This window comes from Echinops telfairi, unplaced genomic scaffold (assembly GCF_000313985.2).
Source record: "Echinops telfairi isolate 266 unplaced genomic scaffold, ASM31398v2 ScPeMD7_7465;HRSCAF=8503, whole genome shotgun sequence".
In the NCBI taxonomy this organism is placed as follows: domain Eukaryota; kingdom Metazoa; phylum Chordata; class Mammalia; order Afrosoricida; family Tenrecidae; genus Echinops; species Echinops telfairi.
The window spans coordinates 3,638,245-3,650,492 of NW_022111365.1; the positions used below are offsets into that span (position 1 = coordinate 3,638,245).

Here is a 12,248-nt window from a genome sequence, read left to right on the forward strand (position 1 = left end):
AGTCAGAATCAACTGGATGACAATGAATTTGGAGTTCTTTGTTTTGTTATTATTTGGGGGGGAGGGGTGTACAAACAATTAATGTTATCAGCTACTAACTAGAAGGTTTGAAATTCAAGTCCATCTAGAAGTGACTTGAAATAAATTCCTGGAGACCTACATCTGAAAAGATTAGCCATTGGAGACAAAATAAAGTGGGCTTGAACTTGAAGGTTTCTTACATTTTATAAGATGTGACTATGTAAAAGAGTTACTCAAACCCTGTGAGCCTCAGCTTCCCTATTTGTCGAGTAAGAATGCCAGTGCCAATCTAGTGGGCATTTTGGACAACATGAGATCATATATGTGAGAAGTTCAGTGTAGGACCTGACCATCGTAACTCTCCTGTAAACAGGGACTTTTGCGATTAATATCAATCCAGGAGGGAAAAAAGAATCAGGTCATCTCAGCAAAATGTGATGCAGGTGTGATACTTTACTCTTTCTTCTATTTTATCTTTGCTCCAACCTTTCTCATGCCTTTTAATAGCTTGTTATTATAACTTCAGAGCTACATTATGACGAGAAAATATGCTGGAGAATTAACAATAGATGTGAAACCTGCTTTGGCCCAGTTGACACTACAAATTACAAAGCTCGAACTCAGATTCAAATTATTCAAACTCAATGACACTGCCAGCGAGTCCAAGCTGATCCATAGAGACCCCCTGGCAGTTTCTGAGACTGTAACTGTTTACAGGAATAGAAGCCGGGCTTTCTCCCACAGAGCTGCGGGGGTTTTCAAACTGCCGATCATTCAAACGGCAGCACAATGCATGACCACTACACTGCCAGGGCTCCATATTCTTAGGGATCCCAAATTTTATGGTACCAATACATTTATTTTGTCTAATATTTATTGACCATCTACTGTATATAAAGCACTTTGCATGATGGTATTGGGGAAACAAAGATAAAAGGGTTATTATTCTCTAAGAGTTTCAAAGACAGCATTGCAGATTTTCCAAAATGCATTCTTTCTATAGAATGCTAAATAGTACTTTTAGAAACTTCAAGTTAAACACAAGTAGATAGGTTTCTTGACTACTACACTTCTTATAGCCTTTGAATTGATGACATATTTCATAAGCTTTTATGTGTTTTATTTCTAAGGGAAAGACTTTCTAACTGTATTTAGCCACAGAACTCTCTACTCACGGCATGCCCTCCTTTGGAAGACAGCAGAGTGGAAGAGTACAACCAGTGCACAGGCACCTCCATCATAGATGAAATAAAGTTAGAAAGCGCGTGAGCTAATGAGAATCTAGAAAAGCTTTAGAAGGTATGGTTTGAGATGGACCTTAAAGAATGAATCAAATTGTGTGTAGTTGCTACGGAGACAAGAGCTGTCCAGGTGGCAAGACTAGCCCAAATCAGTAAAGGAACAAAGCCAAAATGGCAGGACAGCATATTGGCTTCATTGAATTAGCTCATAAACTGACTGTAGAGAACAAGGGAAACCAAGGTCAGAGAGAGAGCGAATAGACCCATGCTATAAAGTAGCACAAAACGATAATGAGGGGGCATTGGAAGTGGCTGAACAAGAACTTACCTGTCTTTCAGGAAGAAAACTCTGGCAAGAAAGTGAAGACTGCTTTGGAGCAAAGAAATGGAGGGGGTTGGAAGACCGGGTCAAGGTTATTCATTGATCTCAGTAAGAAGTAATATGTCCTTGGCCCTGTTTGATGCTTACCTTCATGAAGAGATCATTGCAGATTTGGGTGTTATAGAAAAATATGGTGAAGAAAACAAAATGGTGCCCAGTAATCACACATTATAGTGTCTAGGGTCGTAAAGGCTTGTCTTTAAATAGCCATCTGAATAGGGTGTTAAGTTCACATGGAAGAAGCAAGGCAGACGGTGTGAGCCAAGGATTGTAAATAATAAAATCCAAACTCAAAGGAGGGAAGAGCATCAGAGCTTACACTGTGAAAAACCAGTTTGAAAAAGTGGATGGCAGTGGAGGCCCAAAATCTATTTTCAGGATCACTCACACGATTGAGCCTTTGATGAATCCACTCTGACCACAGTCCAGTGATGTGAATAGCTGTGCTATCAAACAGAGAGCATTGTTAAGTTGATTATGACAGATGTAGTTAGGTTAAATTTAATATGTTATCATTTGCTCTCCCTTTTGGCCCACCCTAAAGTTAATTTTTTGTCTTTTTCTTTTTCTTTTTTTCAGGACGCCAGGAACAATGATCACTAGCAGCCCAGGTAACAAAAATTATGCTTCCGAAATCTCTTGATGTTGATTTCACACGTAGAGCAATAGAGATGCCCTACGTGTGCCACTTAATGGCACAAGCCCTTTATTTTTTTAGTTATTTCTGTTTTTAATATTTTCAGCTTTCTTTTTTTATTGAGGATTTTCAAATGATATTTTTATTGATGTATCATACTAATTCCAATGTTTCTCTTCCCTTCCTATACCGTTCTGTGGTTCAATCCCATCGGGCGGGCCTATACAATCATTAATGCTATCAACTCCCCTCACGCGCCTTTCTCTACCCCTCCCCATTATGTCTCATTCCCTCAGGGAACCCTTACACCTGTCAGTATCTCTGACAGGCCGTATATCTTGACTACAATGTTCTGAGCAATCTTAAATGTACAAATGAACATACACAAGTCTAACATGACCAATAAGGTTTATCACATATGGACCATAATAGTAAGGGGAAGAAATCTTAAAGAACTAGAAGATAGTTACATGTTCCATCAATGTCACACTACATCCTGGATTTATCCTCCATTCCATGGGGCCCTTCTTTAAGAGGGACTTTCCAGTTGCCTTGCTGGTGGACTTTGAGTCTCCACTATATCCACTCCTATTCATATCAATTTGGATGCTTGTTTTTTGAATTTCTGATACCTCTTCTCATTGACACCTCATGATCACACCGCCTGGTGTTCTTCTTCCATGTGGGCCTTGTTGCTTCCCTGATAGATGACTGCAGGTTTAACTTCAAGTCTTTAAGACCCAGACACTATAGTTTTTGATAGCTGGGCACCATCAGCTTTCTTCATCACATTTGCTTATGCACCCGTTTTGTGTTCAGCCATCATGTCAGGGAGGTGGGTATCATACAGTGTCACATTATTAGAACAAACCAATCTTGTACAGAGGTAAGATTTTAGTAGAGGCCCAAATTCCATCTGCTTCCTTGTTGTATTTACATATACGTACATATATAAGCAAACATACACATATATAGATATCATATATATATGTATATATACATAGTTGGCATTTATTTTTTTCTTCTACCCCACTATTATGCTTGTCTGTTGTTCACCTCTCAGTAATTCCCCTCAGATACAATTTGATTGATCAAATACAACCAGAAAAGCTACACCATCCTTGCGGTCCATTTTAGAATTCTTTTGTTTTTTATATCATTTTATTAGGGACTCATACAACTCTTATCACAATCCATACACACATCAATTGTGTAAAGCACATTCATTGCCCTCATCATTCTCAAAACATTTGCTCTCCACCTAAGACCCTGGCATCAGCTCCTCATTTTTCTCCTCCCTCCTTCTTACTATTCCCCTGAACCCATCACTGTTGGCTCGCCACTCACTTCTCCTCACTCTTCCCCTCCCATACCCCCCAGGTACCACTAGCTCTTTAAGACTGCCCATCCTGCATTTTGTGTATAGATCAACACCAAAAAACCCAAACCAAAACAAAATAATAATAATAAAATAAAAGATAAAAAACCAATATACAGGTAGCCACCAGACTAACAAGGATCATGACACAGAGTCACATTCGTGTCCAAAAGGTGAGTTTTCCCATAGATTCACGTAGCTATTCCCAAGACTTTCAATGTGGTCCTTTGTGAGTAACCCCCAACCAGTTTAGGTGGGGTGCCAAGTGCTACCTCCAAATCAGAAATTCTACCATCAGGGTTCCTCACAGAGTTCTTAGCTTTGTTCCCATCACTGGTTTGTTGCACATCCTCACCTAGTTGGCCCCCATGTGGGCGGGTCAGACCAGCAGCTCTCCTGAAACTTTGTCTTCAGGGCTTGTCCTCTGTAGCGCTGTTGTCCAGGGAGAGGTCATCGTGTCTCCATCTGAGGCTGGCCCTGAAGTCATCTCTGGGAGTTCCTCGGCTCAGGAACATTGCCCTCATGGAATGGGACAGCCAGAAGGAGGTCTACCCTGCTCTTTCTTTCCTGTGGAGGTATAAAGAATACCCTCTCTTTGGGTTGGTTAGTGGCCTGAACCCCCATTGCCTTAATTTTTCTTCCCCCACCCCTCTGTGTGCCTTAAAGGTATATGAGAGAGGGGGAGAAGATGCCTTGCATCACAGGTGCTATTTGCATGCTTAACAATTAGACAATTTTGTCTAATCATTGTTTTTTGTTTGCTTGCTTGCTTGTTTCTCTCCTGTGTTGTGTATGATTTTCTGCATATGACATACAGGATAGGTAGCTCTGTAGAGAGGGCGACTAGATTGATGATGGCTCAGCATGACAGTGGTGATGAAGGGAAATAGGGAGTTAGCAACAAGTACAAGAAAAAAGTGTTCTGAAATTGATTGCGGTGAGGATTGCACATACCTTCCTAATATGATTGAACAAGTAAGTTGTATGCTACATGAAGTATATGCCAATATGCCAATTTAAAAATAAAAATACAGCATGTTTCCTCTAAAGGGAGAGAAACTAATCATTTCTTGAACCAAGAAGGTAGAAATGAAGAAGTTAGGATAAAATATTTTCAGTAGAAACATGTTGAAATTTAGAATCCAGTTGATTTAGTAGTTTCCAAAAGTTTCACCATATTGTGTGACATTTCTTTTTTGGTTACTGTTGTGGTGAAAATAAATGTAGCAACACATACACTATCTCAAAATGTCTATATGCAATTAAGTGACATGATTTATAGCCTTCAAGTTGTACAAGCGTTCTTGATGTTCCACTACCATTAACATAAACTCAATATTAAAGCAAAACCTTCCTCAGATCTGCTTCCTCCCGCCCAGGAGCCAGTCATCAGTATAGTTTCTATGTTTCTTTATTTCATGTAAATAATATCATACAGTATTTGCCTTTTTGCGTCAGATTTGTTTCACTCAGCATAACATTTTTGAGGCTCACCCATGTTTGGCATGTATGAGGACTTCATTTCTCATTATGCTGAGTCATATTACATTGTATGAACATACACATATAGTGCTTTCTTTGCTTATCTACTGATAAATATTTAGATTGCTTCACAGTTTTTACAATCAGAAAATCGCTATAATAAATCCGTGCCCAAGTTGAATAACATCTTTTGAGAGTAATAAAGGGTCAAGCTGTGTATACTGAGTTTCAGAGACTGAGCCCAACTTTCATTATTCTCTTCTACCATAATGAAACCTGTGCGAACGTAATCATGTTGCTAATGAACAGATTATCAATTCTCAGAAGTAGGTTTCACTAGCTGGAACCAGTTACACAGATAATGACAGGCTTCTCTCATCCCCCTCCCCCCCCAAAGGTGATTATTGCGTCAAAATCACCAGGTGGTAGAACTGAAACCCAAGGTGCATTTCCCTTTCTTAACATTGATGGCTGTGTGTATCTGTGAAGGTCCCCCCAAACACCACTCATTTAGAATTCATGGTTCTGCACATCCGAAAACATATTTAAGATTGCATGAGCCCCTAATAAAACGATTAAAAAAGAAGATTGCTGCACACAATGTACATAAACAGGCCCTCAGAGCAATGAAAGCCCTGGTCCGTGCTCTCTCGCAAACTAATTGGACAAAGTACAGCATGTGGTGTTGTGGATCTAATTGTTCAGAGGGGCAGCCAACTCTCTCGGAGTTCTTGACCTGGATTCCACCACCCAGAGAATTCCGATTCAATGCTGACCCTGAGGGAACAGAGGCTATGCACTTCGTCTATCAGATAAAACCACTCTACCCCAGGTTGTGGATGGCCAATATTTTCTTCCTTAATTGTTGAAAATGAAGATTCACAGACTAAAAACTAAAAATCTATTCCTCAGGCAGTGTGGTCAGCAATGTTACAGGTCTCAAGTAGAAAGATGCCGACTACATCCCTGAATTCGATGTGAGTGAAATTCTCTCCCTTTAATTGGCTTGGTTTCTCAAGGACCTGATTTTCTTTTAGGTCCCATGTCCTCACCAGCTATCTCTTCCAGAAGCTGCGATGTGTGCTAGAGCAAGGCGGGTAGATACTGTTGTTCTCATTCATTTATTCAAAATATACATATGTTCTGTGTCCTGGTGTAAAGGGCCGTGGGAGACATAATGAGAGGCAGAATGTCACCAAATCAGGGTCGTAGGTTGGGTGATGGAAAGATCAGATCTAGACCAACGAAATTCACCAAAGGATCTTTGAGCTGCACTTGTCAATTAGGAAGGGTTTTAACGGTCACAGATAACAAAGAGAGCATTCTCTAGGAGATAAATAGTATAAGTAGGAGAATAGTAGGCAAACAATTAAGTCACATACGAGGTCCAGGATAGTAAGCCAGATTGAAGGCATTACATGAGTAGTTACATGCAGTTTATGCTTACATTATGTCACTAGATGGATCTTAAATTGTTTGCCTGAATGATAAAACAACAATAACTCTATTTATATCTTACGGGGATTTGTATGACCGAAAAGGGCTTTAAAAATTAACTTGGTTGTAGAACCATTTGAAAAATTAAATTACAATTTAGTACACACACACGTTCTAATTGTACTATAAAAAGAAAGTATTGATTTATATGCGCTTGCTTCTAATTAGACAAGTCCACTCTGCTGTCTGGCTATCCAGCTGGCAGATGCAATCAGCTTTACACATCTACACTTAGCAAATACAAACCACAGATCATTTTAAACCTCCAATTTTGTTTGGGGAGTATATGCACCATTTTGGGTATAATGAGATACGTTTTGAATGATAAGTATAAATTAATTAATATATGCAGGACTCCAAATATTGTGGCTATTGTTAAATCTTAATAAATGCTAAACATTATGAACAAAAACAATAAATCTTCCTGTATTAACAGATGGTTATTAGCATTCTTACTATTACCCACTCAATTAACACTTTAGATTTCATATCGTGTTTATCTTTCTTTTTTCAAGTTGCTGCTTAGACTAGCTCCTGGATTTGATGCCTCCAGATTCTCAGAGCTACTTTGCTAATATTAACAATGACTTCTCACTTTTTCTGAACCTATCACTACCCCATCCCAACAGCTGTGTAAGTGTTCTCATTCAAGGAACAATTTACTCAAATGGAGAATATAATTTCAGGATCCTGTCTGCCCATTATCTTTCTAGGCCAAGCTTCTACTTCGTGTCCATTGCAAGACTCTTCACACTTTTCCCAGCCTGTCATCTCTTGGGGTAACGGGCACCAGTTGAATGGGTCTTCTTGCATAAAGTCCCCATAAACACAAATTGTTCTTCTCAGTCCTTTTTGGAAGAACAATGAGGGAATTTGAGAGCAAGTTTAATGTAAAATTACCTCATTATCTTACACTGATAAGAAAGATGCAACAGTAGAGTAAGGCATTGAGAGTACATATGTCTTCTGGTACTAGATCCTAGGCCCCTGTTGAAGCATCATTTTCCCTTGAACCTTCAGAGTGGGTCCTGGCTCCTTTAAGAGCCTCCAGTGAAAATTCAGTAATTGTCTTTGTGGAAAGTATGAGTTCCCCCAGTGCAGCGTGATAAATCATAGATAATAATAGCTCTTTCCAAAATAATCCTTAGGTGGAAGTAAAATCCAACAGAGAAGGTTGTTTAGAGTCAAAATGCGGGACCTGGATCTATCTCTTATTTAGCTCTATAAATATATCGAGTGTTTCATTTGTCACTTATGTTTCATTTGTGACATAATGTATCATTATTACTATTCAGCTATTATTCTTTTAATGCCTGTATTTTTGTCTCTGTATGTCTTTCCAGGCCTTCATTCAATGGATTGACTGTCCATTTTTAATTCTTCGTCTTCTGGGGACCACGTTACAGGTCTATTTTTCTCCACTTTTACTCTCTGCAGTCGGTCGCGTGCTTTAGGGGAGATTTCTAGAAATCATACCCTAGCACGAGTGGAGCAGATCTGGGCCTCTACGTTGCCCTGATTTTCACTCCATGGTGGTAAGAATTACTCGAGATGGGAATGTTCACACACTAGGTGTAAGCAGTGTTTGGTTCTGTTGTTGATAGGCTCGCTATGAGGTGGCACTGACATAGAAGGCACCTAACAACAACAACAGCGATATCAGCCCAGGTGGCCTAGTGGGTTATACGTGGCACTGCTAACCACAAGGTCAGTGGTTTGAAGCTCCCAGCCACTCTACAGAAGAAAGATGAGGTTTTCTATGTCTGCCGAGATTTACAGTCTCAGAAACCCAGAGATAGTTCTACTTCAACCTATGGTGTCACTGTGAGTCAAAATTGCTCGCTAACAGTGAGGTTTTTTTGAGAGGTATAATCCTCATAATATTTTTAATGTAATTTTCGTAGTTTAAATCAAATTGAACAGTTTACATCTATTCACAAGACCCCTCAGAATGACTTCCAGCATGGTTCTGAATGTAATTAGCATCTTAAGTAGATTGGAACTGGTTACCCTGTGATTTCATTGGCAGAGATCCGAAAACTTACCAGAAGAGTGTGTAACCAGAGTGATTCATTGTCTGTTCACATTCTTGATTCTTTTATGTATATGTGTGTACGTATGTATATGTGTGGTTTGAATGTAAGTTTACAGAGCAAATTAGTTTTCCCTCAACGATCTATGCACATTTTGTTTTACAACACTGGTTGCAATGTTCTCCGTGTCTTAGCGGCACTTTGCCCACTTCCTCCCTGGGTTCCCCATTTCCAGTTGTCCTTCTTCCCTATGCTCTCCAGACTTTTGAACTTTGTTTAGAGGCCATGTTGCCCTTTTGATATCAAATGGTTGATTATTCTGAGAGGTACATTCCTCATGGTACTATTTTTATTTGATAGGGCTATCTGTTGATTGACTGAAATAAGCCCCCTCGGGTGGATTCAGTTCCAGGTTTGAAGTGTGTCTGCAAATCAGGTCTCTGAGGTGCCATCAGCCCCTTGCAGACCGCGTAGATGATCTTGAATACTGCTCGACATTGCTCTCCTGTTCCACCGGGACCTTCGGGGCCTCTCCGAGCAGATGGGGTGGTGCCGGGGACCATAGGGTTATTCTGGTCCCATTGTAGTGGAGACTGTCATTCACATAGTCTATTAGCCCTTTAGGCCAACTATTTCCTTGGGTATTTTATGTTATTCATTCTTCTTTCCTCTGGGCAGGGAAAAATCAACCAATACATCTTAGATGACCACCTATGAGCATTTGAGGACCCAATTCTTACTTGTCTTCTACCAACACAGGGGCTAGCAAATTATCTTTTAAGAAATAATTATACAAATTGATATAGCTGCTCCCCAAGATTGTGGTCCTGGGCCCCCAAGTCCAGTGACTCATTCCATCAAGACGTTTTTTTAAGGCTAAGATGTTTTTAGAGCTTTGCTCCTGCTTACTCTGTACATGGAGGGGGCTTCAACAAATTCATGGCACATGGATGTAAGAGTTAATGGTAATCTCCTGCAAACATTTTGAAGCTCTCTAATAGTAACAGCACATAGAAATACACATGTAGTGGTATCTTCTGCCAAACCAGTATATGATGGTGTATTTCGTTGCATTCACTTGCTCATTCCTGTTCAGTTCACATATCTGGGTGTGTATCCACTCACAGATGATGGTTTGCTATTACTCATAACACAGGATCCACAGGCAGGAGTCTGAACGTGTATCATAGCCTTTTCTGGCTGTTCTGGCAAACTTTGCAGAGGCACTGTCTGTCTTACAATTGCATTGCCATATTGCCCCTACTCTCTCAGATAGCACAACTACCCATAACTAGGTAAGTCAAGTTCCAATATTTGGCAATTTAACTATTCATTAAATCTAAAATTTTAAGACCCCAGGATATCACCTCACTCACAGGTTCATGCTTTGTTTCCTTTTGATTTATGGAGCAAACTAGAATTATAATTCTATTTTAAAAAATCATAAGTCAGATAGTTTCATTTTCCCTCTTTAAAGTGTAATTATTCCTAATTCCACAATTACTTTGCAAAGTGACAGTGTAGTGATTAAGAACACTTGCTTTTAACAATTTTTTCTTATCTCCAAACTCTATAAAAATTTAACTTCCGCCAAAAATTATGACGTGGCTGGGTAGTTTTTATTAGACAATTTTGAGACTTGAAAATTCTTTGTGACTTCCATATTTCCCACACATATATAATTATCATTAATTGCTTCTCTGCACATTTCCCTTTTCTCTGGAAGGAATGAATAATTTGGGGGGGGAGGAATAAGAACAGTGGGAAAAGCAGGGAGGGACCCTTTTCTTTGTTAATTGTATGGGACTGACTGCCTGTCTAATGTACAGTCAGCATTTCAATCAATCCATCTTTTCACATAGTGACTTTAGCAGCTGGAATGAGCTTTGGGACCCAGGCCAGGATAAAAGGCCCTGGCATGGGATAGCTTCAAAACCAGCAATACGTCAGTCACTCAATCTCTCAGTCTCCCCCACCCCAAAGATACACATACGTACAGAACCAAACGTGAATTATACCAGTCTGTCATCACACTTAATGGCATCTGCCTTACAAGCATATGAGTGGGAAGACCTACGGTCGTGATCATTTTTGAACTTCAGGTCAGGAAAAACCCCAGGAACCAGTAGGCTGGTCTCAGAAGCACAGAGCTCTCAGTGAGTGATTCTGCATACTTACGTTTGAGCGAGAAAACCACCAGACTGCAGGCTGGCCACAGGGCCCGTCTGTGAGTGAGGGTGAGAAAGAAGGGTCCGACCTCAAGGTCTAGTTTCAAGGGGCTCGTGACTGTCAGAGGGATCGCCTTGCTCAATCATAAGTTTTCTCCCATTGCTACAATAGAAGCAGCCTTGGTTGTAGGCTAATAATAATAATAATGAAACAAGAACAATGACAACAAAACACACACAAAAAACATATGCTTTGCTTAGTTGATTGGAGTGGAAGACTTTCAAGAAAATTCAAGGAGGCTTCAAGCAATTCATAGAAAAATATAATTAAAATAATGCGTTTTTCCATGAACTTTGGAAGCCCCATTGGCACAAATCTGGACTTTGACGGCAACTGAAGAGCTGAAGAGGTGAACAATTCTTCATACCTGAGTCTCTTGCTTACGTGAAGTCCAATGGGCTTTAGTAAACCTTCCCTTTATGTTTCTGGCCCATGCCTTATGACTTTGGACAACGGATTTCGCAGTCAAAGCTGTATGAAGCTTATCCTCAGACTATTTCTAGAAGGAGGTGCCAGTGAGATTGTGAAACTTCGGTTTTAGCAAACTTGAGAGATAAGGATAATAATAACCTTCGGCCTTGTGTGTGTGTGTGTGTGTGTGTGTTGCAAATGTGCTAAGCACTTCCTAGACATTAGCTCATGCAGACTCACAGTTCCCTGGTGAGGCAGTTGAACATTGTTGATGCTTATTTCTTAAACACTGATCATCAACAAATATGGACCCACAAAAACCCCAGAGAAAGTCCATAGTGCTTAGTGAGCTGTTTCCCTCAATTCATGCACAGCCAATGGATTAATAGAGATTTAATCCCCACTGTGTGCTCTGTGTGAATGAAATACATTAACTAGGAGAACTGGAGACACAGCCCTCTCATTTGAGAGACCATGGCTTTGGGGACAGGAAATAAGCATACATGTGTATAAAGCAACTAAAGAGCAAAATAGGGGACCTATTTCCACGTGTGAGCCTCGAGCATTAACTCGAACTGCTGCTGCACTCCTCATTGTTCAGACATCAGGGACTGGCTTGGTAGGGGATTGTGGTGGTCCTTTATCAGGGGCCATTCGCGATCTGTGGGCTTCTCTGTAGAACTGGTTCTTCTGCTAGAATGAGACTTCCGTGGTTTTGTTTTTGAGACTCTGGAAGTGCTCTCCGTGCTGGGCCTCCCGTGGAGTCCTCCAGCCTAAGTACCACAAGGACAAAAGCATGTCCTAGAAACTGCTCATGACCTGCAGAAAGACAGTTGGTACCCGCAGATGCTTTGGCTTGGCCAGCGCTTGGCCTCCCCTTGCGAGGGCATACTTTTTCCGTGAACTTACTTATCGCGGTTCTGCCATTAATGAGCCC

General features: G+C 40.4%; 1 non-coding gene across 1 annotated transcript; it reads right to left on the bottom strand.

Moving 5' to 3' along the window:
- Nucleotides 1-2,220: 2,220 nt before the first annotated feature.
- Nucleotides 2,221-2,354, bottom strand: LOC115873154. The gene has a single exon (XR_004048255.1). It is a non-coding gene; the product is annotated as a U11 spliceosomal RNA (small nuclear RNA).
- Between the last annotated feature and the right edge of the window lie 9,894 nt (nucleotides 2,355-12,248).